This window comes from Heterocephalus glaber, unplaced genomic scaffold, assembly GCF_053883595.1.
Source record: "Heterocephalus glaber isolate CG9 unplaced genomic scaffold, H.glaber_assembly_v1.0 deba00001145, whole genome shotgun sequence".
NCBI classification, from domain to species: domain Eukaryota; kingdom Metazoa; phylum Chordata; class Mammalia; order Rodentia; family Bathyergidae; genus Heterocephalus; species Heterocephalus glaber.
The window spans coordinates 701,457-728,359 of NW_028258202.1; the positions used below are offsets into that span (position 1 = coordinate 701,457).

The 26,903-nt window shown below is 41.4% G+C and overlaps 1 protein-coding gene and 1 long non-coding RNA gene across 4 annotated transcripts in view; one reads left to right on the top strand and one right to left on the bottom strand.

Annotated features, from left to right (window-relative positions):
- Positions 1-26,903, top strand: part of Nhsl2 (NHS like 2) — a 339,816-nt gene that overhangs the window by 116,833 nt on the left and 196,080 nt on the right. The gene's annotated exons all lie outside the window — the stretch shown is intronic.
- LOC147828293 (uncharacterized) lies at positions 15,901-26,632 on the bottom strand. Its single transcript, XR_015451045.1, has 3 exons — positions 26,000-26,632; positions 16,261-16,390; positions 15,901-16,006 (listed from the first exon to the last, which is right to left on the bottom strand). It is a non-coding gene; the product is annotated as an uncharacterized LOC147828293 (long non-coding RNA).

Consider the following 26,903-nt stretch of genomic DNA (forward strand, 5'->3'; position numbering starts at 1 on the left):
ATGCTGTGATTCTAATGGACTTTCCTTTGTATGTGATTTTTTTCTTTTCTCTAACTGCTTTTAATACTTTGTTCTTATGTTTCATTTCTGGAATCTTGATTATTATTATTATTTTTTTTGGTACCAGGGATTGAACTCGGGTCCTTGAGCTTGCGAGACAGGTGGCGGAACCACTGAGCTAAATCCCCGGCCCTGGAATCTTGATTATTATATGCCTAGGTGTAGATTTTTTTTTTCATCATGGCTAGTTGGAGTTCCGTATGCCTTACTTATCTTTATGTCAAATTCTTTTTCCCTGTTTGTGAATTTTTCTGCAATCACTTCTATAAAAATTTTATGTCTTTTGTGCTATCTCCTACTCCTTTGTTGACTCCCATCAATCTTTTTGCATCATCTAGTAGTTGTTGGATTGATTGCTCATGGTCCTTGCTAGTTTTTTTTTTGTTGTTTATTTGTTTTTTGAGATAGGATCTCACTTTGTTTTTTTTTTTTTTTTTTGGTTCTTTTATTGGTACATTTTAGGTATACAATTCGTTTACATTTATCATTGGGTGTTTGTACCTGTACATGATGTATCTTGGTTCTTATTTTTTTCCCCATTACCTTTGCGCCCTTCACCCCTGCACTCTTCCCTATTTCCACAGATTTCATTTCCATTTTTTTTCTTTTCTCATAGCTTTTCCTTTCCCTCTTTTCCTTTCCCCTTCCCCTCCCTTCACTCCTTCGTCTTTGGACCTTTTTTCCTATTTCAAATTATCAATTATTTGTTTTGATCATTTTAATCCTTATTTACACTTTCAGTTTCTCACACTAGAGAAACTATTCAGTATTTACACATGTGTGTCCTATTTATTTCACTTAAGAGTATGGCCTCAATATACATCCATTTAGCTATAAATGACTCTAGTTTTTCATTCTTTATGGCTGAGTAGAACTCCATTTTATTAAAAAAACACATTTTCTTTATCCAGTCTCCAGTTGATGGGCATTTGGGCTGCTTCCAAGTTTTAGCTACTACAAATTGTGCTGCTATGAACATGGCTGCACATATATCACTGTGGTATGATTCTTTTAATTCTTTTGGGAAGATACCCAGCAGGGGAATAGCTGGGTCAAATGGGACCTCTAGTCCTAGTTCTTTGAGGTATTTCCATACTGACTTCCACAGTGGTTGCACCAGTCTGCACTCCCACCAGCAGTGGAGCAGGGTTCCTTTCTCCCCACAGCCCCGCCAGCATTTGTTATTGGTTGATTTCTTGATAGCAGCCATTCTTTCTGGGGTGAGGTGGAATCTCAGTGTTGTTTTCATCTGCATCTCTCAAATGATGTGTGATGTTGAACATTTTTTCATATATTTATTTGCTGCTTTTACTTCTTTGTCTGAGAAATGTCTGTTCATTTCAGATGCCCATTTTTGAATTGGGTCTTTGAATTTGGGGGGTCTGATTTTTTTCTATTCTTTATATATTCTAGATAGTAGTCCTTTGTCTGAGGTACAGCTGCTAAAATTTTTTTCCCATATTGTAGGTTGTCTCTTAGCTCTGTTTGTGGTTTCTTTTGCAGTGCAGAAGCTTTTTAATAAGATGAGTAGGATCTCACTTTGTAGTTCAGGCTGTCCCTGAACTCATTATGTAGCTCAGGCTGGTCTCAAACTCGCAGCAATCTTGCCTCTGCCTCTGGAGTCCTGGGATTACAGGCGTGAGCCACCATGCCCGGCTTGGTCTCTTACTATTTTTAAGAAATCTTTCTTTTTGTCTTCACTAACTACCATCCTGTCTTCTATATCTGAAACTCTGCCCTCACATTCATTTACTCTGCTGTGGAAACTTTCAATGGAATTTTTATTTTTATTTTTTATTTTTTAAATTTTTTTCATACTGGGTATCGAACTCAGGTCCTTGCGCTTGCGCAGCAGGTGGCGAAACCATTGAGCTAAATCCCTGGTCCTCAATGGAATTTTTAATTTGTTGGACAACTGCCTGGATATGTTTTATGTTTTTCCAGTGGTGGCTATTCATGGTTTCCATCATTTTCCTCAGCTCCTCTATTTTGTTTGTTTTTGGTACTGGGGATCCAACTCGGGTCCTTGCACTTGTATAGCAGGTGGTGGAACCACTGATCTAAATCCCTGGCCCTCCTCTATTTTTTTTTATCTGTATCTAGTCTAGAGTTATTAATCATATCTGTCATTATGGTCACTTTCTCTGTTGTTATCTGAGAAATTAGTTCTGATCTCATTTTTTCTAGAGCCTCTTTCATCTGTTTTGTTACCTCCCTTGTTACCAGTTCAGGGAGTCCAGGTGGTTGGCCTTCAGATTATTGCATCTCTTTGTCCCTGAATTTGCATTTGGTGATCTGGAAGTCTGGGTTTCCATCTTGTTTAGGTGTCTTCTCATTTCTCTATGTTGTTGTTAATGTTTTTGGTTTAATTTCTGGCTTGATGCTTGTACACTGCTTATCGCAAGTATCTTTATTGCCCGTATTTAGAACCTATAGGGAATGACTACTTCTCAGATGTGTCTTCTAGGTATAGCTGGTCTTTGGGTTTTCAGTCTGTAATGACCTTTAGGCTATCTCAGTCTTGGTATACCAGGAAGAACAACTGACTAGAACAACCATGTCACCTTGGCCATAGTAATACAAACAGCATCAGCAATAGCATCAAACACAGCTTAGAAAATGAAAAATTATGGTAACTATCTGTCACACTCAACCCCAGAACTAGACTTGTGGTTATATATGAAAATCTAAGACCAGCCAGAAATACATTTGCAGTAAATAAGTCCTTCAGTATAGCGAACTTACCTTCCAAAATGAAGACTCAGAAGGGTGGAGTGGGGGATAGAGAAATAGAAGGAGAGGGAAAGGTTAGAAGTAGGGCTAGAGGACACAGGAAGATCATGTAAACTTTGGAAAACTGGTGAATACAGGAGGAAAAGAGAGAAGGAAGGAACAAAAGCAAGAACAGGGCCAGGGATTTAGCTCAGTGCTTCCCCTGCTTGCCTTGCAAGCGCAAGATCCCGAGTTTGATCCCCGGTACCAAAAAAAAAAAAAAAAAAAAAGGAAAATAATAAAAGAAATAAGAACAACCAAGATAAAACAAAATGAGAAAAACACGAACAAGAAAGGAGAGAAATGAAGAGGAAGAAAGCAGAAGAAAAGAAAAGAGAGAAAAAGAAATTAAATATCATTATTTGCAGATGATGTGATACTCTACATAGAAGATCACAAAAACCCCACAGAAAGACTACTAGATTTAATAACCAAATTCAGTAGCATAGCAGGATACAAAGTCAACTCTCAAAAATCCATAGCATCTTTGTACACAGATAACAAACTCACTGAGAGAAGAATTAGGGAAACAACTCCTTTCACAATAGCATCCCCAAAAATGAAATACCTAGGAATCAATCAAACAAAGGAAGTAAAAGACTTTTACATGGAAAACTACAGTAGTCTGAAAAAGAAAATCAAAGAGGATATCAGAAAATGAAAAGTTATCCCTTGTTCTTGAGTAGGAAGAACTAACAGTGAAAATGGCCATACTTCCAAAACTGTTATACAGATTTAATGCAATCCCAATCAAAATGACAAAAGCATACCTCACAGAACTAGAGAAAACAATCCTAAAATTTACTTTGAACCAGAAGAGGCCTAGAATAGCAAAAGCAATTCTGGATAACAAAAGCAAGGAGGGGGGCACCAGATTCCCTTCCTTAAAATTATACTACAAAGGTCCACCATTAAAAAGAAAGAAAGAAAGAAAGAAAGAAAGAAAGAAAGAAAGAAACAGCATGGTACTGGGAATAAAACAGACCTGAAGATCAATGGAACAGAATAGAGGATGCAGGAACAACTCCACATGCACTCAACCACCTTATCTTTGACAAAGGAGTTAAACACTTTCCCTGGAAGAAAGATAGCTGTTTAATAAATGGTGCTGGAAAAACTGGCTTTCTACATGCTGAAGATTAAAGCTAGACTCATATCTTTCTATGCATTAAATTAGAATTGAAATGAATCAAAGGTACAAATATTAAAACAATAACACTTTATCTGCTGGAAGACAAAATAGGTAAAACTCTTGAAGACACTGCTGTAGGCAAAGACTTTATGAACAAAACCCCAACCACACAGGAAATATTGCAAAGAATTGACAACTGGGAACTAATCATATTAAAAAGCTTTTGTAGAGTAAAAGAAATCAGCAACAGAGTGTAGAAACAACCAACAGAATGGGTAAAAAATTTACCATCTATTCCTCAGATGAAGGACTAATATCTAGAATGTATAATGAACTCAAAAAAGTCAGACCTCTCCAAATTTAAAGACCCAATCCAAAAATGAGCATATGAAGTGAATAGACACTTCTTGTACAGCTGATTGCCGTACAAACAGCAAATATATATATATATATATAGTTCAGGCCAGGGATTTAGCTCAGTAGTTCTGTCACCTGCCTCACAAGCACAAGGTTCCGAGTTTGATCCCTGGTACAAAAAAAAAAAAAGTTCAACATCACTGGTCATTTGAGAAATGCAAATTAAAACAACATTGAGATTCCATCTTACTCCAGAAAGAATGGCTATCATCAACAAATCAACCAATAACAAATTCTGGCAAGGCTATGGGGAAAAAGGAACACTTCTTCACCTTTTTTGCAAGTGTAAATTGGTACTACCAATATGGAAATCAGTATGAAGTTTCCTCAAAAAACTAAAACTAGAGGTTCCATTTGACTCACTTAGTTTCCTTCTTGGTATTTTTTTGAAAGGGTTAAAAGTAGCATACCACCATGATATATGTACACTCATGTTTATAGCAGCACAATTTGTACTAGGTAAATCTTGGAAACAACCTAGATGCCCACCAACAGATGAATGGATAAAGTAAATGTGGCTTTTATACACAATGGAGTAGTACTCTGCCATAAAGAAGGATAAAGTTGAAATATTTTTAGGTAAATGGATGTGCCTTGACACCATACTTTTAAGTGAAATAAATTGGACACATTTGTTTAAATATTGCATTGTTTGTCTGGTGTGAGAAACTGAAAGCATACATAAGGACCAAGATTTAGGATAAATATTTGGAATTAGGAAGAAAATGTTCAAATAGGAAGGGGAACAAGGGGTGGGGAGTTGGGAAATAAAAGAAAAGGAAAAAAAGAATAGAAGGAAAAAATAGAAACAAACCTTTTTCTAAATAAGGTGGGGAAGAAGGGTTGAAGGGAGGAGAAAGGAATGGGGAAAAAAGAATCAAAATATATTATGTACCAGTACAAATTCCCTGTGATGAATGTGATCATTATGTATATCAAAAGAGTACCAATAAAATTTATTTTAAAAAGATGTTTCTATTTAAAACATTATATGTATGATTTTTAGTTTTTTGGTTAATTTTTCAAAGTGTAATGGACACATATCAGTGTTTATCGCTGATTAAAAAAATCCATATTGTTTGGGAGGAAGGAGAGGTCAATGGGAAGTAAAAATGATCAAGATGTGATATTTATGTGCACCAATTCACCACAATGAACATTTGTTATGTATTGCAAACATATGCTAACTACAGTTGTTTTAAAAGTTAAAAAAAATTGAAGAAGTCCTCTCCCCAAAATGGAAAGACATCCTGTGTTTATATATTGGAAAAAATAATATTGTTAAAACGTCCATACTAGCCAGGGATTTAATTCAGTGGTGTCATGCCTGGCTCACAAGCTCAAGGTCATGAGTTTGGACCCTGGTACCAGAAAAAACAAAAAACAAAAAACAAAATCCATACTTCCCAAAATGATATATAACAATTCAATGCAATCTTTTTCAAAATGCCAGTGACATTTTTTTACAGAAGTAGAACAAAAGTAACACTAAAATTTGTAAGGCCCACACTAAGTGAAAAGACAACCCAGAGACAAAGAAAAATTTTATGCCATATATCTGATAAGGGACTTGTATTCAGAATATATAAAGAACTCTTAAAAGTCACCAATAAAAAGACAGTCAACTTCCAAGTACAGTGGTGTGTGCCTGTAGTCCCAGCTACTTGGGAGGCTGAGACATGAGGATTACTTGACCCCAGGGGTTCAAGAACATCTTGGGCAATTTAGCAAGATCCTGTCTCAAAATCTCAAAACAAGCAAACAAACAAACAACAACAAAAAACAAAACAGATAAAGAGAGAGAGACAGACAGACAGACAACCCATTTAAAAAATGGACAAAGGATCTGAGTAGAAAATTCCCAAAGAAGATGAACAACAAGCACATGAAAAGATGCTCAGCCTCATTATCCATGAGGGAAATTCAAATAAAAACCACGTGAGATGCTACTTAACACTTAATAGGATGACTATAATCTAATGGATAGATAATAACAAGTGTTCACAAGGATGTAGAGCAATTGGGACCCTCATACACTGCTAGTGGGAATGTAAAATGGTGCAGCCTCTGTAGAAAACAATCTAGCAATTCCTGAAAAGATTACACATATGACCCAGGTTACCACATTACCCAGCAATTTCATTTATAAGTTTATACCCAAGAAAAATGAATGCATACATCCACATAAAAACTTGTACATAACAGCAACAAGGAACACATTGAGAAACAAGTCAGAAAATTGATACCATTCACAATAGCTTCAAAAAATTAAATACCTAGGTATTAACTGTACCAAGGAAGTGAAGACCTTTACAATGAAAACTATAGTACTCTGAAAAAGGAGATCAAAGAAGACACCAGAAAATGGAAAGATATTCTGTGTTCCTGGGTAGGCAGAGCAAATATTGTCAAAACATAACCAAAACTGATATATAGGTTTAATGCAAACCCAATCAAAATATCAACAGCATTCTCTACAGAACTAGAAAAAAGAATCCTATAACGTAATGGAACCAGAAGCAAAAACAATCCTGGACAACAAGAGCAAAGCAGGAGACATCAAAATCCAAGATCACAAAGCTATAATGATTTAAAAAACAGCATGATACTGGCAAAAAAGCACATCTGAATCAGTCGGACAGAATAAAGGGATACAGAAACAACTCTAGACACATTCAGCTATCTGACTTTGACAAAGAGGCCAGAAACATAAACTGGAGGAAAGACAGTCCCTTTAACAAATGATGCTGGGAAAAGTGGCTATCCACCTGCAGAAGATTAAATCTAGACCCATATCTCTCACCATGGTTTTAAGATAAAATAAAAATGGATTAAAGACCTAGATATTAAGACGGATCCACTTAATCTGCTGGAAGATAAAATAGGTTAAACTCTTGAAGACAGAGACATAGGCAAATACTTTCTAAAAAGAAAATTCCAGTTTCACAACAAATAACACCAAGAGTAAACAAATGGGATTATATCAAATTGAAAAGTTTCTGCACAGTAAAGAAAATAACCAACAGAATGACAAGACAACTTACAGAATGAGAAAAAAATTTACCACCTATTCAGACAGAGGACTAATATCTAGAATACATAAAGAACTCAAAACAAGATCAGACCTCCAAAATAAAAAGCACAAAAAATGAGCAATTGAAATAAACAGACACTTCTTAGAAGAAGAAATTCAAATGGTCAATAAGTACATGAAAAAATGTTCATCATCTTTGGCCATTAGGGAAATGCAAATTAATTAAAACAACACTGAGATTCCATCTTACACCAGAAAAAATAGCTATCAAGAACTCAGTAAAACAAATGTTGGGGAGTCTACAGGGGAAAAGGAACATTTATACATTGTTGGTAAGAGTGTAAATTAGTATACTCACTATGGAAATCAGTATGGACATTTGTCAAAAACCTAAAAGTAGAAAATCCATTCGACCCAACAATTCCCTTTCTTCCCCCAAAAGTTTGAGATACCATATTACAGTGATACATGCATACTTACGTTTATAGCAGCACAACTCATATTAGCTAAATCTTAGAAGTAGCCTATATGTCCTTCAACAGATGAATGGATAAAGAAAATGTGGTATATATACTCAATGGAATATTATGGAGGCATAAAGAAGGATAAATTTGAGTCATTTGTAGGAAAATGGGTGCACCTTGAGACCATAATGTTAAGTGTAATAAATCAGACACACAAGCTTAACTATCACATGGTTTCTTTTATAAGAGAAATCCAAAGTATAAATAATTTTTGAGACAGTGTCTCCTTATGTAGTCCAGGCTGTCCTTGAACTCACTATGTATCCCAGGCTGGCTTCAAACTCAACAATCCTCCTGCCTTAGCCTCCTGAGTGCTGGGATTATAGGTGTGTGCCACCATGCCCAGCTCAAAGTATGAATAATTTAAAGAGCAAAATAAAAGATAGATAACAAGAAACAGGGAGATAGACCTTTTGCAAATGTGAAAGAGCATCTAGAGAAAAAGAAGAAGTAAGAAAGGATTAAGATATGATATGTTATTGTATCACCTCCCTACACAAATGTATTTATTATATTTCACAAACATATACCAATAAAATTTTTTAAAATAACAAGAAACACTGAATATACACAGAAAAGAGAAAAAAGTCATACATAAATATTAATAGGAATATCATTCATAATAGCCAAAAGGTGGAAATAATCCAAATATCTTTTGGTTTGTGAATGGGTAAACAATTGTGGTATTCGAGGTCCTGAGTCACGCGGAAGATGCCGAATCAGCCCGCTGCAGACAGGCAGGTCTGCCCACACCCTGTCGAGGTCCCCAGTCGTGCGGAACACACGCCGAATCAGCCCGCTGCAGACAGGCAGGTCTGTGCACGCCCTACAGAGGTCCTGAGTCACGCGGAAGACACCGAATCACCCCACTGCAGACAGGCAGCCACCTGATTCCACATTACCAAGGCGCAGAGGACACCAGACCACCAGACCAAGATACTGAGTCCCACTGTTCCAGGTCCAGAGGTAGGGGTTTCTGAGCCTTCGTCCCACTGCTCCTGGTCCAGAGGAAGGGGCTTCCCGGTCACCATCCCTCCCGCTGCTCCCAGCCCAGAGGAAAGGGCTTTTGGGCCACCTTCTGTCCTGCTGCTCCTGGCCCAGAGGAAGGGTTTCCTGGCCACCATCCCTCCGGCTGCTCCCAGCCCACAGGAAAGGGCTTTTGGGTCACCATCCCTACCGCTGCTCCTGGCCCCTGTCCCACCTCACCCAGCTCAGAGGCGGTAATCCGTGCAGGTGCTAACAGCCCCCCGCCCCAGTCGAAATGAGAAAACACATAAATAAGTCTCAAAACCAGACTTCCAGATCACCTACAGCAACCACAAAGGGAAATGAGATGGAACCCTCTGATACTCAACCACCTGGACCCACTGAACTGGCAACAAAAGGGGATCTGGAAAAAATGAAATCAGAAATAATTTCTCAGGTAACAGGAGAAATTGTGCCCTTAGTGCAAGACGTGATTAATAAATCTAGAGAGGAGCTCAGGAACATGATGGAATCCCAACATAAGAAACAAATGGAATCCATAAAAGAGATGCAAATAGATTTCCAGGACATGACAAACACCATTGAAAGTCTACACAGCAGAATGAGCCAATGTGAGGACAGAATTTCAGATATAGAAGATAAGATTGCAATTAGTGACCAGGAAAAGAAAAATTGCTTCAAAATTATAAGGGAACATGAGAAATCAATCCAGCAGCTGCTAGATGATGCAAAGAAGAATAACATAAGACTGATTGGGCTCAATGAAGAAACAGGAGAGACTGCAGATGACGTAAAAAATCTCTTCACAGAAATAATGGCAGAAAACTTCCCAAGCAGGGGAAAAGAGCTGGACATACAGATAAGTGAGGCATATAGGACTCCAAATAGCCTTGATCAAAAAAAAAATCTACACATAGGCATATAATTGTTAAGATTCCAGAAACACAACAGAAGAACAAAGTTCTCCAAGCAGTCAGAGAAAAGAAACAAATCACATACAAAAGAAAGCCCATCAGAATCACAGCAGACTTCTCAACACAAACCATCAAGGCAAGAAGAGCTTGGAGTGACATATTCCAAGCCCTAAAAGAAAACAGCCTCCAACCCAGATTGATGTACCCTGCAAAACTATCTTTCAAAATGGATGGAGAAATAAGATACTTTCATGACAAAGACCACCTTAGGAACTTCATGAATACCAAACCAGCACTCCAAAGAATTTTACACAATATCCTAGGACATTGAGGATCACAACCCCAGGAAGTAAAGCAGAATGAACCCATCTGGCATGACAAATTAAATGTAAAGGAGGAGAACCCAACAAAAAGAAAAAGTCATGGCAATGACAAGTCAATACGTTTCAGTTATAACCATCAATGTTAATGGTCTCAATTCACCAATCAAAAGAAATAGACTGGTAGAATGAGTCAAGAAGCAAAATCCAACAATATACTGCATACAAGAAACACACTTCATTCAAAAGGAAACTCATAGACTGAAAGTTAAAGGGTGGAAAACAATACTGCATGTGACAGGAACCCGAAAAAAAGCAGGAGTAGCTATCCTCTTGGCAGATCAAGTAGATTTCAAACCAACACTGATTAAGAGAGATGAAGAAGGACACTACATCCTTGTAAAGGGAAGAATCCAAGAGGAAGAGATGACAATCATAAATATCTATGCACCAAACACTAGTGCACCCAACTATATAAAACAAATATTAACAGACATGAAAAGCCATATATGCACTAATACAATTGTAGTGGGGGACCTCAACACCCCACTGTCACAAATAGATAGATCAACTAGACTAAAAATAAGTACTGAAATACTAGAACTCAATCGAACTCTTGAACAAATGAACTTAACAGATGTTTACAGAGTCTTCCACCCCACAAAATCAGAATACACATTCTTCTCAGCTGCACATGGGTCATTCTCCAAAATAGACCACATACTCACACACAGAACATGTTTAAGTAAGTGCAAAGGAATTGAAGTTATCCCCTGTATATTATCAGACCATAGTGCCATGAAATTGGAGATCCATAGCAAAAGAAACTCAAAACATTTCATAAGCACATGGAAATTGAGCAACACACTTCTGAATAACCAATGGGTCACAGAGGAAATTAGAGAAGAAATCAGACAGTTCCTTCAATTAAATGACAACAACAATACAACGTATCAGCATCTATGAGACACAATGAAAGCAGTCTTAGGAGGGAAATTCATAGCAGTGAATATGCATATTAGGAAAACAGAACGAGCCCAATTAAACAACCTGATGCCGAACCTCAAGCTGCTAGAAAAAGAAGAGCAGGACAACCCCAAAGCTCATACAGGGGAGGAAATTATAAAGATCAGAGGAGAAATCAATGCAATGGAGACTAAGAGAATGATACAAAAAAATCAATGAAGCCAAGAGTTGGTTCTTCAAGAGAATCAACAAAATTGACAAACCTTTAGCCAACCTTGTCAGAAAAAGGAAAGAAAAGGCCCAAATCCATGCAATTAGGAATGAAAAGGGTGAAATTACAACAGACCCAGCAGAAATCCAGATGATCATCAATACCTACTTCCAGAACCTATACACCAATAAGATGGACAACACAGAAGAAATGGACAGATTCCTAGATACATGTGAATTACCAAAGTTGAACGAAGAAGACCTAAAAATTCTGAACAACCCAATATCAAGCAAGGAAATTGAAAATGTAATTAAAAACTTATCACCTAAGAGAAGCCCGGGCCCTGATGGTTTCACTGCTGAATTCTACAAGCCATTTAGAGAGAAACTGCTGCCACTACTGTTTAAAGTCTTCAATGAAATTGAAAGGGAAGCAATACTCCCTAATTCATTCCTGGAAGCAAGCATCACCTTGATCCCCAAAGCAGAGAAAGACTCAACTGAAAAAGAGAACTATAGGCCAATCTCACTAATGAACATAGATGCAAAAATCCTTAATAAGATAATGGCAAACAGAATGCAGAAGATCATCAAGAAGATCATACACCCTGATCAAGTGGGATTCATGCCAGGGATGCAGGGATGGTTCAATATACAAAAATCAATTAATGTAATAAACTATATCAATAGAGCCAAGGACAAAAACCATATGATTATCTCCATAGATGCAGAAAAAGCATTTGACAAAATCCAACATGCATTTATGATAAAAACCCTACAAAAATCGGAATAGATGGTCTCTACCTCAAACTGATAGAAGCCATCTATGAAAAACCAACAGCCAATATCATACTAAATGGTCAAAAACTGAAATCCTTCACACTCAAATCAGGAACAAGACAAGGATGTCCACTATCACCACTTCTTGTTCAATATAGTTCTGGAAACATTAGCCATGGCAATTAGACAAGAGAAAGAAATAAAAAGAATAAAGATAGGAAGTGAAGAAGTCAAATTGTCATTATTTGCAGATGACATGATACTCTATATAGAAGACCCCAAGAACTCCACCAAAAGTCTTCTAGACTTAATAACCAAATTCAGTCAAGTAGCTGGTTACAAGGTCAACACACAAAAATCAATAGCTTTCCTCTACACCAATGACAGACTCACTGAGAGAGAAATAGGGCAAATAATTCCTTTCACAATAGCATCCAAAAAACTGAAATACCTAGGAATCATCCTAACAAAAGAAATCAAAGACCTCTTCTCTGAAAACTATGCCACTCTGAAAAGAGAGATTGAAGATGATATCAGAAAATGGACAGACATCCCCTGCTCCTGGGTAGGAAGGATTAATATAGTGAAAATGGCCATACTTCCAAAACTGCTATATAGATTTAATGCAATTCCAATTGAGATCCCAGCAGCATACTTCATGGACCTTGAGAAAACAATCCAAAAATTCATTTGGAATAAGAAGAGACCCAGAATAGCAAAACCAATTCTAGGTAACAGAGGCATGGCAGGGGGTATCACAATCCCCAACCTGCAGCTCTACTACAAAGCTACTGTGTTAAAAACAGCATGGTACTGGCAAAGAAACAGGCTTGAGGACCAGTGGAACAGATTAGAAGATGCAGAAACAACGCCAGACACACTCAGCCATCTCATCTTTGATAAAGGAGCCAAACACCCTCACTGGAGGAAAGATAGCCTCTTTAATAAATGGTGCTGGAAAAATTGGGCTTCAACTTGCCAAAGATTAAAACTAGACCTGTATCTCTCACCATGTACTAAACTAAAATCAAAATGGATTAAAGATCTAAATATTAAAATAGAAACTCTGAACCAGCTGGAACAGAGGTTAGGTAGAACCCTTGAAGACATTGGTGTAGGAAAAGATTTTATGAACAAAACCTCAGTTGCCCATGAACTAGCACAAACAATCAACAAGTGTGATCTCTTCTTATTAAAAAGCTTCTGCACAGCAAGAGAAACCACCAGCAGTGTGAAGAGACAATCCACAATGTGGGAAAAAATCTTCACCTGCTCTTCCTCAAAGGTCTACTATCTCGAATGTATAAAGATCTTAAAAAGATCAGATCTCCCAAATTTAAAGACCCAATCCAAAAATGGGCATCTGAAATGAACAGACATTTCTCAGACAAAGAAGTAGAAATAGCAAATAAATACATGAAAAAATGTTCAACATCACTGGTCATTTGAGAGATGCAAATGAGAACAACGCTGAGATTCCACTTCACTCCACAAAGAATGGCTGCTATCATGAAATCAACCAATAACAAATGCTGGAGGGGCTGTGGGGAAAGAGGAACCCTGCTCCACTGCTGGTGGGAGTGTAGACTGGTGCAAGCACTCTGGAAATCAGTATGGAGATACTTCAAAGAACTAGGACTGGAAATCCCATTTTACCCTGCTATTCCACTGCTGGGTATCTTCCCCAAAGAATTAAAAGAATCATACCACATTGATATATGTGCACCCATGTTCATAGCAGCTCAGTTTGTAATAGCCAAAACTTGGAAACAGCCCAAATGCCCATCAACTGGAGACTGGATAAAGAAAATGTGGTTTTTTTATAAAATGGAGTACTACTCAGCCATAAAAAATGAGAAATTAGAGACATTTATAGCTAAGTGGATGCACATTGAGGCGATACTCTTAAGTGAAATAAATAGGACACAGATGTGTAAATACCGAATAGTTTCTCTGGTGTGAGAAACTGAAAGTGTAAATAAGGACTAAATGTATAATAGGTCATGTGAAATAGGAAGAAAAGGGGCAAAGGGGAAGGAAGTGGGAGGGCTAAGGGAAAGGATAGAAGGGAATGGGATTAATATGAGAAAATGGAAAAATAGGAACAAAATCTTTGTAAATAGGGAGGGCTGGAGGGGTTGAAGCGAGGGCTGGGCAAAGGTGAAAAACAAGAACCAAGAGAGACTATGTAAAGGTGCAAATTTCGAATGATGAATGTCATTATATTGTATACCTAAAATGTACCAATGATTAGAATGAATAATCGAAAATGCAAAATAGGAAGAAAAGGTCCAAAGTGGTAGGGGTAGTGGGAGGCACAGGGAAAAGGAAAGAAGGGAAAGGAAAATATGATGAGAAATGGAACAAATGGAAATAAAGTCTTTGTAAATAGGGAAGGGTGGAGGGCATGAAGGGAGGGCTAGGAATGGGGAAAAAATAAGAACCAAGATGCATTATGTAAAGGTACAATTCCCAATGAGAAATGCAATTGTGTTGTATACCTACAATGTACCAATAAAAGAATTTAATACATAAAAAAAATTGTGGTATATACATATGATGGAATTCAGTCATAAAAAGAAGTGACATACTGAGACATGCTATAGCATGCATGAACCTTGGAAACATGCTAAATGAAAGAAGCCTGGGGCAAAAGCCTATATTTTGTATTATCCCATTTATATGAGATGCCCAGATTAAGCAAATCCATAAGATAGAAAATAAAATAGTAGTTACCTGGGACTGGAGAGGAATAAAGGAAATAGGGAGCTAATAAGTGTAGGATTTCCGTTGGGGAGTGGTAAAAATAGTCTAAAATTGAGTGTGAGGAAGCAAACCCAACTCTGAATATACTGAAATCCATTAAATTATCTACTTTGATTGAATTATATGATATGTATGTCAGTCAGCTTTCCATTACCGTAACACACACTTGAGATAATCAACTTATAAAGAGAAAGATTTAGGGGCCAGAGGTTTAGCTCAGTGTCACCAGGGCCTGCCTGGCAACCACAAGGTCCTGAGTTTGATCCCTGGTTCCACAAAAAAAAAAAAAAAAATAGAAAATACACTACAAAATCCAAAATTCTGCCTATCACAGAGTGTTTCAATAAAGAGAAAGATTTATTTTGACTCACAGTTCTGGAGTCCATAATCGGTCTGCCTCATTTGGGCCTGTGGCAGCCCTTCATGGCAGGAGGACATTGTGGAGCAAAACTGCTCACCTCATAGTCAAGAGGGGGGAAAAAAGATGCTGGGTCCCACAGTCCCCTCTGAGGGACATCTCCAGTGACCTGAAGACCTCCCACTAGGCCCACCTCTTAACCGTTCCCCTACCTCCAATGCACTATGCTAGGGACTAAGCTTTAACATGTGAGCCTTTAGAGGATGTTCCAGGTCCAAACTACAGAAGTATGTAAATTACACCTCAGTAAAACCGTTAAAGAAAAACAAGGAAGGAGAAAAAAACTACCCAGAGCCACTATGGTAAACTTGACACAGTGGCTATCAAAGATCATTAGGAGATGTGTCTACACGGGCATGTGTTCCTTTGGCTCTGGTGGCTGTGTTGTGTGTACATTTGTGTTTGTGTGTGTTATGTTCACTCACTCACACGCATATTTCAAAATATCCTGGTCCTGGCCTGACTCCAGGCAAAATTCTCATATAGGCAGTGGTTTCCCTGGCACTTTTCAAATTTTCCCTCTGCCTAAAGGTGAAAAGGTTTAACTTACTGTCTTAGTTACTTTCCTATTGCTGAAACACAATATTCAACACGCACAGCTTAAAGAAGGAAAGGTTTATTTAGGCTTACAGTTTGGAGAGTCCAGAGTCGGTTGGCTCCAAGGCAGGGCAGCATGGCAGGGGGGCATGGCAGAAAAGAGACAGCTCTTGGCATGGCAGTGGAAAACAAAGAGCAATCAAGGGAGGAAGGAGGGAGACAGACCCTCCAGGCCACACCCCCAGTGACCCACCTCCTCCAACCAGGCTTCATCTCCCAAATCACATTTAGGTATAAGCTCATCAGTGGACTAACCCACACTGATGAGTATCATGCCCTTCTGATCCAATAACCTCCCCAAAGCCCCACTCATGAGCACATGAGGCTTTGGGGGTACATCTAAATATAAACCATAACACTTACCCTCCCTTGAAGGAGCCTGCATTCCTGTTGGGGACTAGTGCAGATTAGACAATGATTCTTTCTGGATGATTCTTTCTGGATGAATGAAGTTTGAAGAGAAGATCTCTGCACTACTTCTCTGTGGGTAGGGCTGCAGGAGAGGGGTGGAGTTGCATAGCCCATATGTATCATATCCTGGCACATCTGGTCTTTACAACCAGCCAATGTGACCTGCTCATTGTACACAGAACTCAGGAACAGGACAGGTAGGCCCTTTCCAGTGGAGAATGTGTTTGATAAAAGGCTTCTCAAGTAGGCCTGTACTTCATGGTGCTCAGACTTCCATCTCTGCTCTCTTGCAGGGGCTCCTTTGAGCAACTGACCTTGACAAGTTTCTCCCCATTTTTAGAGCCTCAGATGAGAGTCATTCATGGCATGACAGGAAGGGGACTAATGCTAGCCCAGGTGACAGGTAATGGACAATAAGTCCTATCCAGATTTTTCATATTATTCCTGACTTGTGTTTGGTAATCAAAGTAGAACAAGTCTATGAAAAGAAACAACAATAGCCTGTAAGAATCCCCTCCCCCAAGTGCCCTTTCTGGGATACAACCAATGTTCTTTTCTTTTGGTCTTTATCTTTTCTCTCAGTAAAGCACTTCTACTGCTATTTCTTCCTTTACCAATTTTTGGCAAACAGTTGACTTCCTGCTGAGCTACTTAAAGGATTCAGCACCATTATATAGCTCATCAGTTTTTATTACTGTATTGGTTACCTTAGTAATTTGTGGAATGTAGTAATACTTTTATGTTTTTGTTTCATCAATTATCAGTTTCATCTTTTTAACCCCTACTTGGTAAAATCTGGTATTGGCACCTTCCCTTTACCTTCAGCTCTTTTCCCCGCCCAATCCTTTCACCAAGCAGTGTTTTGGTAAAGCACTTGGTCCTTATTTAAAAATTCCTTGTCTTAAAAAGCAGAAGATGTGAAAGATGAAACTAATTTTTTATTGAGTATTTACCTTGTGCCAGGAACTGTGCATGCACCATCACATTTAATCCTCATAGTAATCTTGAGAAGGAGATATTGTAATTCCAATTTTGGACATGAGAAAACTGTGACCAGACCACACATCTGGTAAGGGGCCAAGCTGAGATTTGACCCAAAGTCCCTATTCTTTTTCCAGAGCCCCATATACTCTTCAGTTTCAGTTTCAACTGCAGCTTTTTGAGTCCCTTTCCATGGCCGTGGTTTGCACTGAAAGTCATTATCTATTTTTGGAAACCCACAGTGATTCTGGCTCATTCACGTAGAGGGCACAAGAAAGGGCAACTTGAGAGGGAACTGAAGGAAAATTGACCATCCTTATGGAGTGTGAGTTTCTCAGTTACTTTTCTCGTTGCTGGGACAAAATACCTGACACCCAAAGTTAAAGGAAGAAAAGTTTATTTTAGCTCACAGTGTGTAGAGCTTTCAGTCCATAGTATCATGGCTCCAAGGGAGGGTGGCATGGCAGAGGGGCATGGCAGAAGAAAAACAGTCCATGGCAGGGCAGGCAGGAAGCCTTTCTGCTTTCCCTTTTATTCCATACAGGCTGCAAGCCTACTGGATGGTGCCGCCTACACACAGAGCAGGGCTTCCCTTTTCAGTAAATCCATTCTGCCACACCCAGAACTGTTCTAATCCAGTGAAGGGTTAATCCAGTTATTGTGCCCTTAATCCAATATCACTCACCCATAAGGGCCGGGGATTTAGCTCAGTGGTTCTGCTGCCTGCCTCGCAAGCACAAGGTCCCAGAGTTCGATCCCCGGTACCAAAAAACAATCAAACAAAAAAATAGTCCTTCAAAACTCACCCATGATCCAGCCACCTCCCCAAAGCCACACCTATGAGCACATGAGGCTTTCGGGAGACATCTAGAGATAGGCCATAATAGTGGGAGAGTGGATCATCTGAATGGGTTTGATGGCTTAGTTGTATGCCTGGCAGGCCGCTCCACCTGGTGGCCTTAGGCTTGGCCTTTGGAAGCCAGCACAGAAGCCCCAGGTGGTCTCTGAGGTGACACTAGGAACCATTTTATAGCACTACCAGGTCTCTCACAGCCATCATACTGCCTTTGATATGAGAAGCAAATACAGAATTCTGAAGGTTGTAGCTGACTCAGGCTGTGGCTCTGGAATTGTGGTCATAGACACATGTGGGAAATTCCAAAATTGACTTTCCCACAGAGCTGTTTTGGAGTGGAGGACAGGAGGCTGGGGGTGGAGAATGCATTTTAGTTATTTATTTGATTAGTATTTGTTAAATTGGTGGACTGTTTTAACCAGAGGCTCTGAGTGGGATTTCCCCAGGGGTCACTTCCGGGCATATAGAAGAATTGAGGGGTTAAAAGGCCCAAGCTCAGTTTTCTATTCTGAGAAGGGAGAGGCCACAATAACATAAAACAGACAATCCCAGATTTTTTTCTATTCATCTTCAGCCTGCTGTTATAGAAAAACATTTGGACATCCCCACCCACCCACTTTCCCTAACCCACATCCTCGGGGTTATTCCCCTTTGTTGGTGCTTCAGCCATCTACCCAGGCTTGGAGTCATCTCAATCCTTCCATCTCCTTTCTTCTTGCCATCCCTTCTTCTTCACCTCTGACCCATTCCTCCCTGGCCTCCAGAAGTCCCCCACTGTTGATTTTCTGTTTCTGACACTTTCACCCTTTCTGCTCTCTTCTTATTGACCATGAATCTCATTAGCTTGGGCATAAATGATTGGCTTTTTCAACGACTCTCTGTGCCTTCAGTTATATCTCCTAGCCCACTGGCCTGGCCTCATTCCATCTTGTCACCACTGCTAGATGAATCTGCCTACAGATTCTGAGTTCAGCTCACACTTTCCCAAGGCGTCTGTGCTGCTTTTATAGCATAACACACCCAAACTCCTCAGCTTAGCATTCCGGGCCCAAACTGTCTGCTCTCCACCTTGATTTCCAGGTTTACTTTTTGCCACTTCCCCACTGGATGGAGAATAACCCCCCACCTCCTCCTCCTTTTCTTTGGCTTCTTTTTTGATGTTTTTACCGTATATTTGCAAGACATGATAGTTATATTCATTTGGGGAAATTTGTACGTGGTATATAACGTATCTTGATCACTTTCAGTCCCTTTACCACCACCCCCCTCCTTGATAGATCTCCTTCCCCATCTCCTAAAAGTCTTCCTTTTAATTTCTTACCATCTCTGGACAGTGAATTTCTTGAAGATAGACAACATGTGTGATTTACTTGTGGTGCTGTGGTAGCCCAGGAGGGTGCCTAGGACATCATGGGGTCGGGACTTGTTTGACAAAAGAATAAAAGAATGAGTGTGATAAAGACATTACAGGACTTCTTCTGCCAAATAATTGTGCAGGAGCACTCTGTCACTGGCCAGTTGGTTAACTTTGAATAAGTCTCCCTCTTTCCGGGCTTCTTGTCTTCAACAGGCACTTCAAACTTGCAACTTTTAGGTCTGAAGGGCCTGTAGGCCTGTTTTGTTGAAATGATTTGAAATGCCTTTATGTAAGGCATTGTGCATTTCAGTTCCCTACCCTCTTCCCATTTTCTGCCATCTCCCCACCTTCCTCATTTTCCTTAGCTGTTTGGTGCCTAAAGGCACTTACTTTTGTGACCCTTGGATTAGGTGATTTTTACTCACCTTTCAACTCTGGAACAGCTAGAATTCTCTGTCTGACCTGCTTTGAAATGAAAATTGCAAGTGCTTTGCGTAAGTGGTTTCCAATGTCATCTAATGTACAGCAGCCAGTCCAGACTGACTTTGCCCTCCTGAAAGAGCCCACCAAAGAACAGTGTGTGTGCCTTTAGTATTTCTGACTTTGGCAGTCAGCTGCAGAGGGAGATGTTAGTCTACTGAAAGCGATTGTCTTTACATAGCCCAGCACAAGTGGTGCCCATTTACAGTCCAGAAAGGACCAAGCACAGCATGCTCACTGGCAGCCAGCTGGGCATACACAGAGGACATTGGTTGGAGGCATAAAGTGAGAATTTAGCCCAACTTGCCTGGATGGTCCTTTCTTGGACAAAGTGCTGAATGAGGAGTGTGTGTGCGACATGCCATGGTCTGCACTGGGACTCCCATAGAGATGCTCACAGAGAGCAGAGCAGGGCAGAACAGGGCAGGGCAGGGAGGCATTCTCATTGGGCTCCTTTGCATTAGACAGTCTAAAGGGCCACATGGACTACAAATCTGCCTGGCCATAGGCTGGCAGGGCACAGCTCACTGAAAAATGCTAGACAAACACAGCAGCAGCTGGAAGCAGCAGCAGCTGTCTAGCCCAGCCTAGACAACGATTGATCCCCCCACGTTTGGGCAGAATCTGGGTGACAGGTACTGAGAGTTGGGCAGAGAGCTGGGGTGGGTGTATGCAACCAGTACTGGATAGAAGTGGAACTGTTGATGGCTTGTAAAACTACAAAGCGACAGTCAGAAGGTGTATGCACAGCCAGGCTGCCACTAAACTCTGCATGGAGGCACTGTCCAGGTAGGGGTTGGACAATGGGAAATCTACCTGGATCAAGCATTTGTAGGCATCTAGGCTATTGGGTGGGATGGGAGGTGAGAGAGGCAAAGGGGAGAAGACCTTGTTTCTGACTAAGCTGTTTCATGTATGTGGAATAACTTCAGGGGGCTTCCTGGAGTGAAAGGGATTGAATCTGTGTGGTTTTGCTTCCATTTCTGCCCTTTCCCACTTGGCTCTTAGGGACTCAGGAGACAAATCCCTAGTAGCCCTGTTTGTCAAAGTCAGATAGAGTAAAGAAGATAAACTTTGCAAAGAAACTCTACAGAACACATTGCAAATCCTTAGAGAAATGGTTTGAGATATTTAGTTGCTGTTGGTTTCCTTTGAATGACTGCCACCAACTCATTCCAGCCAGGCACTGGGTGAGACACTTAACAGTGTTGTGCTGCAAGGGCAAGCAGACATTCGGTGTGGGGCTGGAAGACTACGTAGGTGCTGAGGGCCTAGAGAGGCTGGCTAGGCAGAGCTTGTCTGTGGCCATGACTGAAGATTGTGAACATAGCAGAATGTGATATAGTGGTTGGTGTGATTGTGGGTGTGATGTGTGTTGTGGGCATGTTTGTGACATGGCTGTGGGAACTGGATGTTGCTGGAGTATGTGGATTTGTTCCATGCAGCTTGAAACCAGAATGTTCTAGCAGCGACGGGGACAAGCATGGTAGGGTGAGACCAGAGGCCTCCTGTGTCATCTAGAGGGGAGGGGTGGGAACTACTTTCACCTGTGTAGGCCCAGTAGTGCCTGTGTCTCTGGCAGCAGTTCATGGTTTCTGAAGGCCTCCATTCCTCCTCTAGCCAGCTTGTAGTATTCAGGCTGGAAGCCATGGAAGACCACATGTTGATTTGTGGCATTTCTGGCACACTCAGCTTCCCCTAGTACTCTAGAAGCCACATTTCTGCATAGTGGAGGAGATAAGACCAGGCCCTTGGTTGCAGATCCAGACCTGAGCCTCATGTTCAGCCAAGGGCCTGGTCACCATCACATAGTGAGGCTTCTTGCTGGAATGTGATTGTCTGATGATTTAGGAGCCGTAGAGGGGGTTCTGGGCTGTTGTTGTCTTATCTTTGGAGTTCTGGGAGTCAGAGCAAGTCAAGCCTTGGTTTGGTCTCTGCAGCTACTGCCTGTACAATGCCCAACTTCTCCATCCTGTCTTGCCAGCATGAAGAGAGCTCTGGCATGCCTCTAAGGCCCTAAGGCAGAGATCGTAGCTGATGAGCACTTGGCTGCTAATCAGCTAGCCAAGCCTGGCATGGACTCTTACATGGCTCTGTCTGAGGCAACCAAGGATATTCAGCCCCTTGGACATGGGACTTGAACCCAGCAAGGAGACACTGGGGGTCCCTGATCAGGAGAGGCAAATCAAATGTGTGCAGAACCACACACCCCACCCTCGCCATGGCAGGTAACATAAGAGTGAGAGTTGACCAAGTGTGAGACACTTGTGGCATGACCCATCATAATGACTGTCACCTCATATTACTCTTGAAAACATTGTGCGTGGGGTGTTGGCAAACCCAAAGCATCTGCAAGCCATATTCAGCCTCTTGGCTGCCAGTTTATGACCATTGAGAAGCAATATTGAGCTGCACATCACTGAGAATTATTTTTGCCTGGTGAATTCTATTTTAGTCTTTGAAACCCAGCTCCAGTGGTATTTCTGTATGACTTTCTCTGACCCCCTCCTTAGGTCAAATGAATGTTTCTATCTCTGATTCCTTAATATTTTTATTTTAACATATTATAATATTCATTCATTCATTAACATGTTCACGACAGGGCCATAATTCATATGTCTGACTGCCAGGCAGTTTGAACCACCGGTGGTCCATGCATGACTATCCCATTGAGCAGCTTTTTATTAGTAAAAAGGTCAATAAATGTGATTAGATCCCTTTGTACCACAAATGATACAAGCCCCCTGGTGGGACAGTCATGCATGGACCACCAATGGTTCAAACCAGCAAGGTTTTGTTTGGTTGTTTGGTTGTTTTTGAGACAATGTCTTACTGTGTTACCCAGTCTGCCTTCGAACTCTTGGGCTCAAGTGATCTTCCTGCCTCAGCCTCTGGAATATCTGGGACTACAGATGCATGCTACTGCACCTAGCTTTCAATAAACTATTTCAGTTGACTATTTTGGCAAGGGCTGTGCTGAGCTTACAGAGTAAGTAAAAAACAATCCCTGCCCTTGAGAAGCAACTATTCCAGTAGGAAGAGAGACAAGAGAGTAGAGAACAACTCTTAAATGTATAAAGGTCAGACCGAGCTCCCAGAGAGGGCTCCCTCTGTGTGTAAAAGTTGAGGAACGGGAGGCTTAGCCAGGTCCAGAAGGAAGAAAAACAGTAAGCCAGTGGAGGAGGAGCAGAGCTTTCCTAACCTGGGGAGCTCGAATAGACTCCAGGAGTTCCGGATATGGATGGCATGTTCAGGCTCTGGCAAGCAGCTCTGTGACTGGTATGTAAGGAATGAGGAGCTGGGAGTGGCAGGAAATGAGTCGGATCATTTTAGGCCTCATGGGCTATGCTGTGGATCGTAGCCACTCTTTCCTCTGGAGGCTGTAGGGAGTCAGCAGGGGGTTTGGAGCAGAGCAGTAGCAGGTCAGATCTCGGCTTTGGAAGGCCGGCACTGAAACCTGCATTTGGCAGATAAACAACAAGAAGAAGAGACTGTGATGGGGCAACCACCAGGGAGCTGGATCCTAGGGCCTGAAGTTGTTCACTCTGTACTAGCTGAATTAATGAGTGAATGAGGTAGGAAGGTACGTTAGCTTTCTGTCACCGAGACAAATACCTGAAATAAACAACTTACATGGAGAAAAGGCTTATTTCTGGCTTATGGTTTCAGTCCATGGTTGTTGGCCTATTGCTTTTCGGCCTGTGGCAAGGCAGTACATCTTGGTGGGAGCATGTGGAGGAACAAAGCCATTCTCCTGATGGTGGCCAGGAAGTGAAAAAGAGAGACAGAACGAAGCCCGGGTCCCAATGTCCCCTCCAGGAGCACTTCCCCAATGACCTAATTTCCTTCTACTAGGCCTCACCTTCTAAAGTTTCCAGCACTTCCCAATAGTGTCACAGGCAGGGGACCAAACCTTTAATTCTTTTTTGGTTTTGGTTTTGATTTTTTTTGAGACAGGGTCTGGCTTTGTAGTTCAGGCTGATCCTGAATGCACTATGTAGCCCAGGCTGACCTCGAACTCAGGGTGATCCTCCTGCCTCAGCCTCCTGAGTGCTGGGATTACAGGCATATACCACCACACCCTGCACCTTTAACTCTTGAGCCTTTGAGAGACATTCCGAACCCAAATTGTAGTGGAAGGGACTGTAGAGCTGCTGTTCCAGCGGCTCCTAGGGAACTGGGCTCACTGTTATACAGAGGCCGGCTTTCTAGGCACTCACTCATGAGCATCTAAAACTTGACATGTTTAAATCCAGACTCCTGATCCTACCCCAAGCCTGCTGCTCCAAGTTTCCCCATCTCTGTCAATGGCAACCCCAACTTTCCAATTGCTTAGCCCCCAAATCTCAAAGTTATTTTCTTTTATTTATTTATGTACTTATTTGTTTGTTTTTGGTTTTTTTGGTAACAGGAATCAAACTCAGGGCCTCACACTTGCCAGGCAAGCACTGCGCTGCTGAGCTACATCTCCAGCCCCTCAAGGTTATTTTCAATTCTTTTTCTCACACTCCCTATCTATGCCATTAGTAGATCATGTTATTTCCACCTTCAAAATATATCCAGAGTCAAACCACTTGTTACCACCTTCATGGTCTATGCCCCTGTAGATCTCCCCACTGGAGATTTGCACCGACCTCCTAAAGGGTCTGCCTGCTTATTCTGCCTCAGATCCTGAATACCCTACTCTCAACACAACCACTGGAGTGATCCTGAAAACCCATAAGCCAGATCATGACTCTCTTCTGATTCACTATTTCAGATAAGAACCAAAGTCCTTATAATGACGGAAAAGGCCCTGCATGATCTGTCCCCCTGACCTGTGTGATTCATATCCTAACACTTTGTTCTTCATGAGTTATTCTAGCTCACTGGCTTCCTTGCTGTTCTCCAGATAGACTCCAGCATCTTTGTGTCTGCTCTTTTCTCTGTGCAGCAAGCACCCCCTCCCCCATACCTGTGTGGGCCACTCTCTCATATTGTTCAGAACTCTGCTCTGCACAAGTGTCACCTTCTCACCTTCTCACCTTTCTTTGACCATTCTATTGTAGATTAGCACCTCCAAACCTACTGGTCCCCTGAGCCCCTCTGTGGTTTCATTTTTCTGCAAATTAGTTATTGCCTGCTAACTGGCAACGTATTTTACTTGTCTATTTTGCTTATTGTCTATCTCTCTTCACCAGAATGTAAACTTCAAGAGAGAAGGAATTTTTGTCTGGTTTTTCTCTCTGTATTTCTAGTACCTGGATCAGTGGTGGGCACATAGGACTCAGGAAGGACTTAGTGAATACATGAACAGGTGGATAAATGCGCAATTCGATCAGTGGGGTTGCCCTGGGCCATCTCTGGGCCATGTTACTTGGGATTCTCAGAAGCAGATCCTGTAGGAGGAAGAGAGAGCCCACTGGACTATAAGAATTAGTATATCTAGCCATGGTGACCTTGGACAAGTCCTTTTACCTCACTGATTCTCAGTTTGCTCATTTATGAAGGTTCGGGGTATAGATCAGTGGTAAACCACTTGCTTAACATATGTGAAGCCCTGGGTTTGATACCCAGTATCACAATAGACAAACTAAGCCTGGCACAGTGGCACACACCTATAATCCTAGCTATCTGGGAGACTGAGACAGGAAGGTCACAAGTTTGAGACCACCCTGGGCAACTTAGTGAGACTCTGTGGCAAAATAAAAGAATAAAAAGGGCTAGGGATGCAGCTAAGTGGTAGAGTACTCGCCTAGCATGCAGAAAGCCCTGGGTTTAATCTCTAGTACTGGAAAGACAGGAAAAGAGAGGGGGAGGGAGAGAGGGGGAAAGGGAAAGAAGAAGAGGGGGAAAGAAGGGGAAAGGGGGAGAGGGAGAGGGAGAGAGAGAAAAGGAAAGGGAGAGAGATAGATTGATCTAATTTGATGCCTTGATCTCTAAGGACTAGTGTTATGAGCCCCTCAGGGGCAAGGTTAGGGTGTGGCCAACTGGGCTTGCCACTCAGGCACCCATGGGCACAAAGGAGAGGTACTTACCCCTGCCCTGCCATTCTCCATTTCTTTCTTGAGCTCTTCCAAAGTGACATCTTATCTTCAATAAACATGCCCCATTACAACTGTTCAGATGATGATGGGAGTGGAGGATAGGCAGAAGTTGTGTTCAGTTGAGCCAGCGGTGCTCCTAGAAATGAGCCTATGTCTGGCCTGAAGGCCTCACAGGGCAGAAGTCTGGAGGGGCCAGTGGTGGAATGACATCCCAGCCCACCTTCTGGAGCCAATACTTCCACCATACCTGCCAGGCAGCTGGCATCTCCTCTCCTACACTAAACTATAAGCCTCGAATTTATCAGGCATTTGTCATTTAAATTTTAACCCTCACCATAAGTGCATGACATAGGCATTGATAGACCCATTTTTCAGAGAACACTGAATCTCAGCAGAGTTAACAGGCTTGGCTCAGGTTCCACACTATCTCTCTTTCTCTTTCTACTGTAATCACTTGGAAATCTGCTGGCCAAGTTCTGGGAGGCTCATCCCTGGGGCCAGAGCTGTGAGAGACTGAAAGGAGGATGTTTCGTTTTCCCTTTGCCTCCATCCAGGCTGCAGGTGGAGCCTAGGGGTTGGAAAACAGAACAGACCAGATGGAAGTCATCACTGTCCCACTAGCTCCCTAAGGGCTGAGCAGAGGGGAGGTGCCTTCCCTGCCTAGCCTTGCCAGGAATGCTGGCTGTCCTGAGAGGCTGGGACCAGGGAACAGTGGGGGCGGTGTGTTGGTTACTTTATGTGATAAACTATTTTCCTTTCTCATTCCAAGGATCAGAGAGCACTTGGTGAGCTGTTCTTTGTTCCAATGGAAACAGAAAAGCCCAGTAGGAGTTGGCCAGACTTTCCTTTGTCCTCTAGAATGGGAGGACTAGGTAAGGGGGATGGGGCAGGGCCA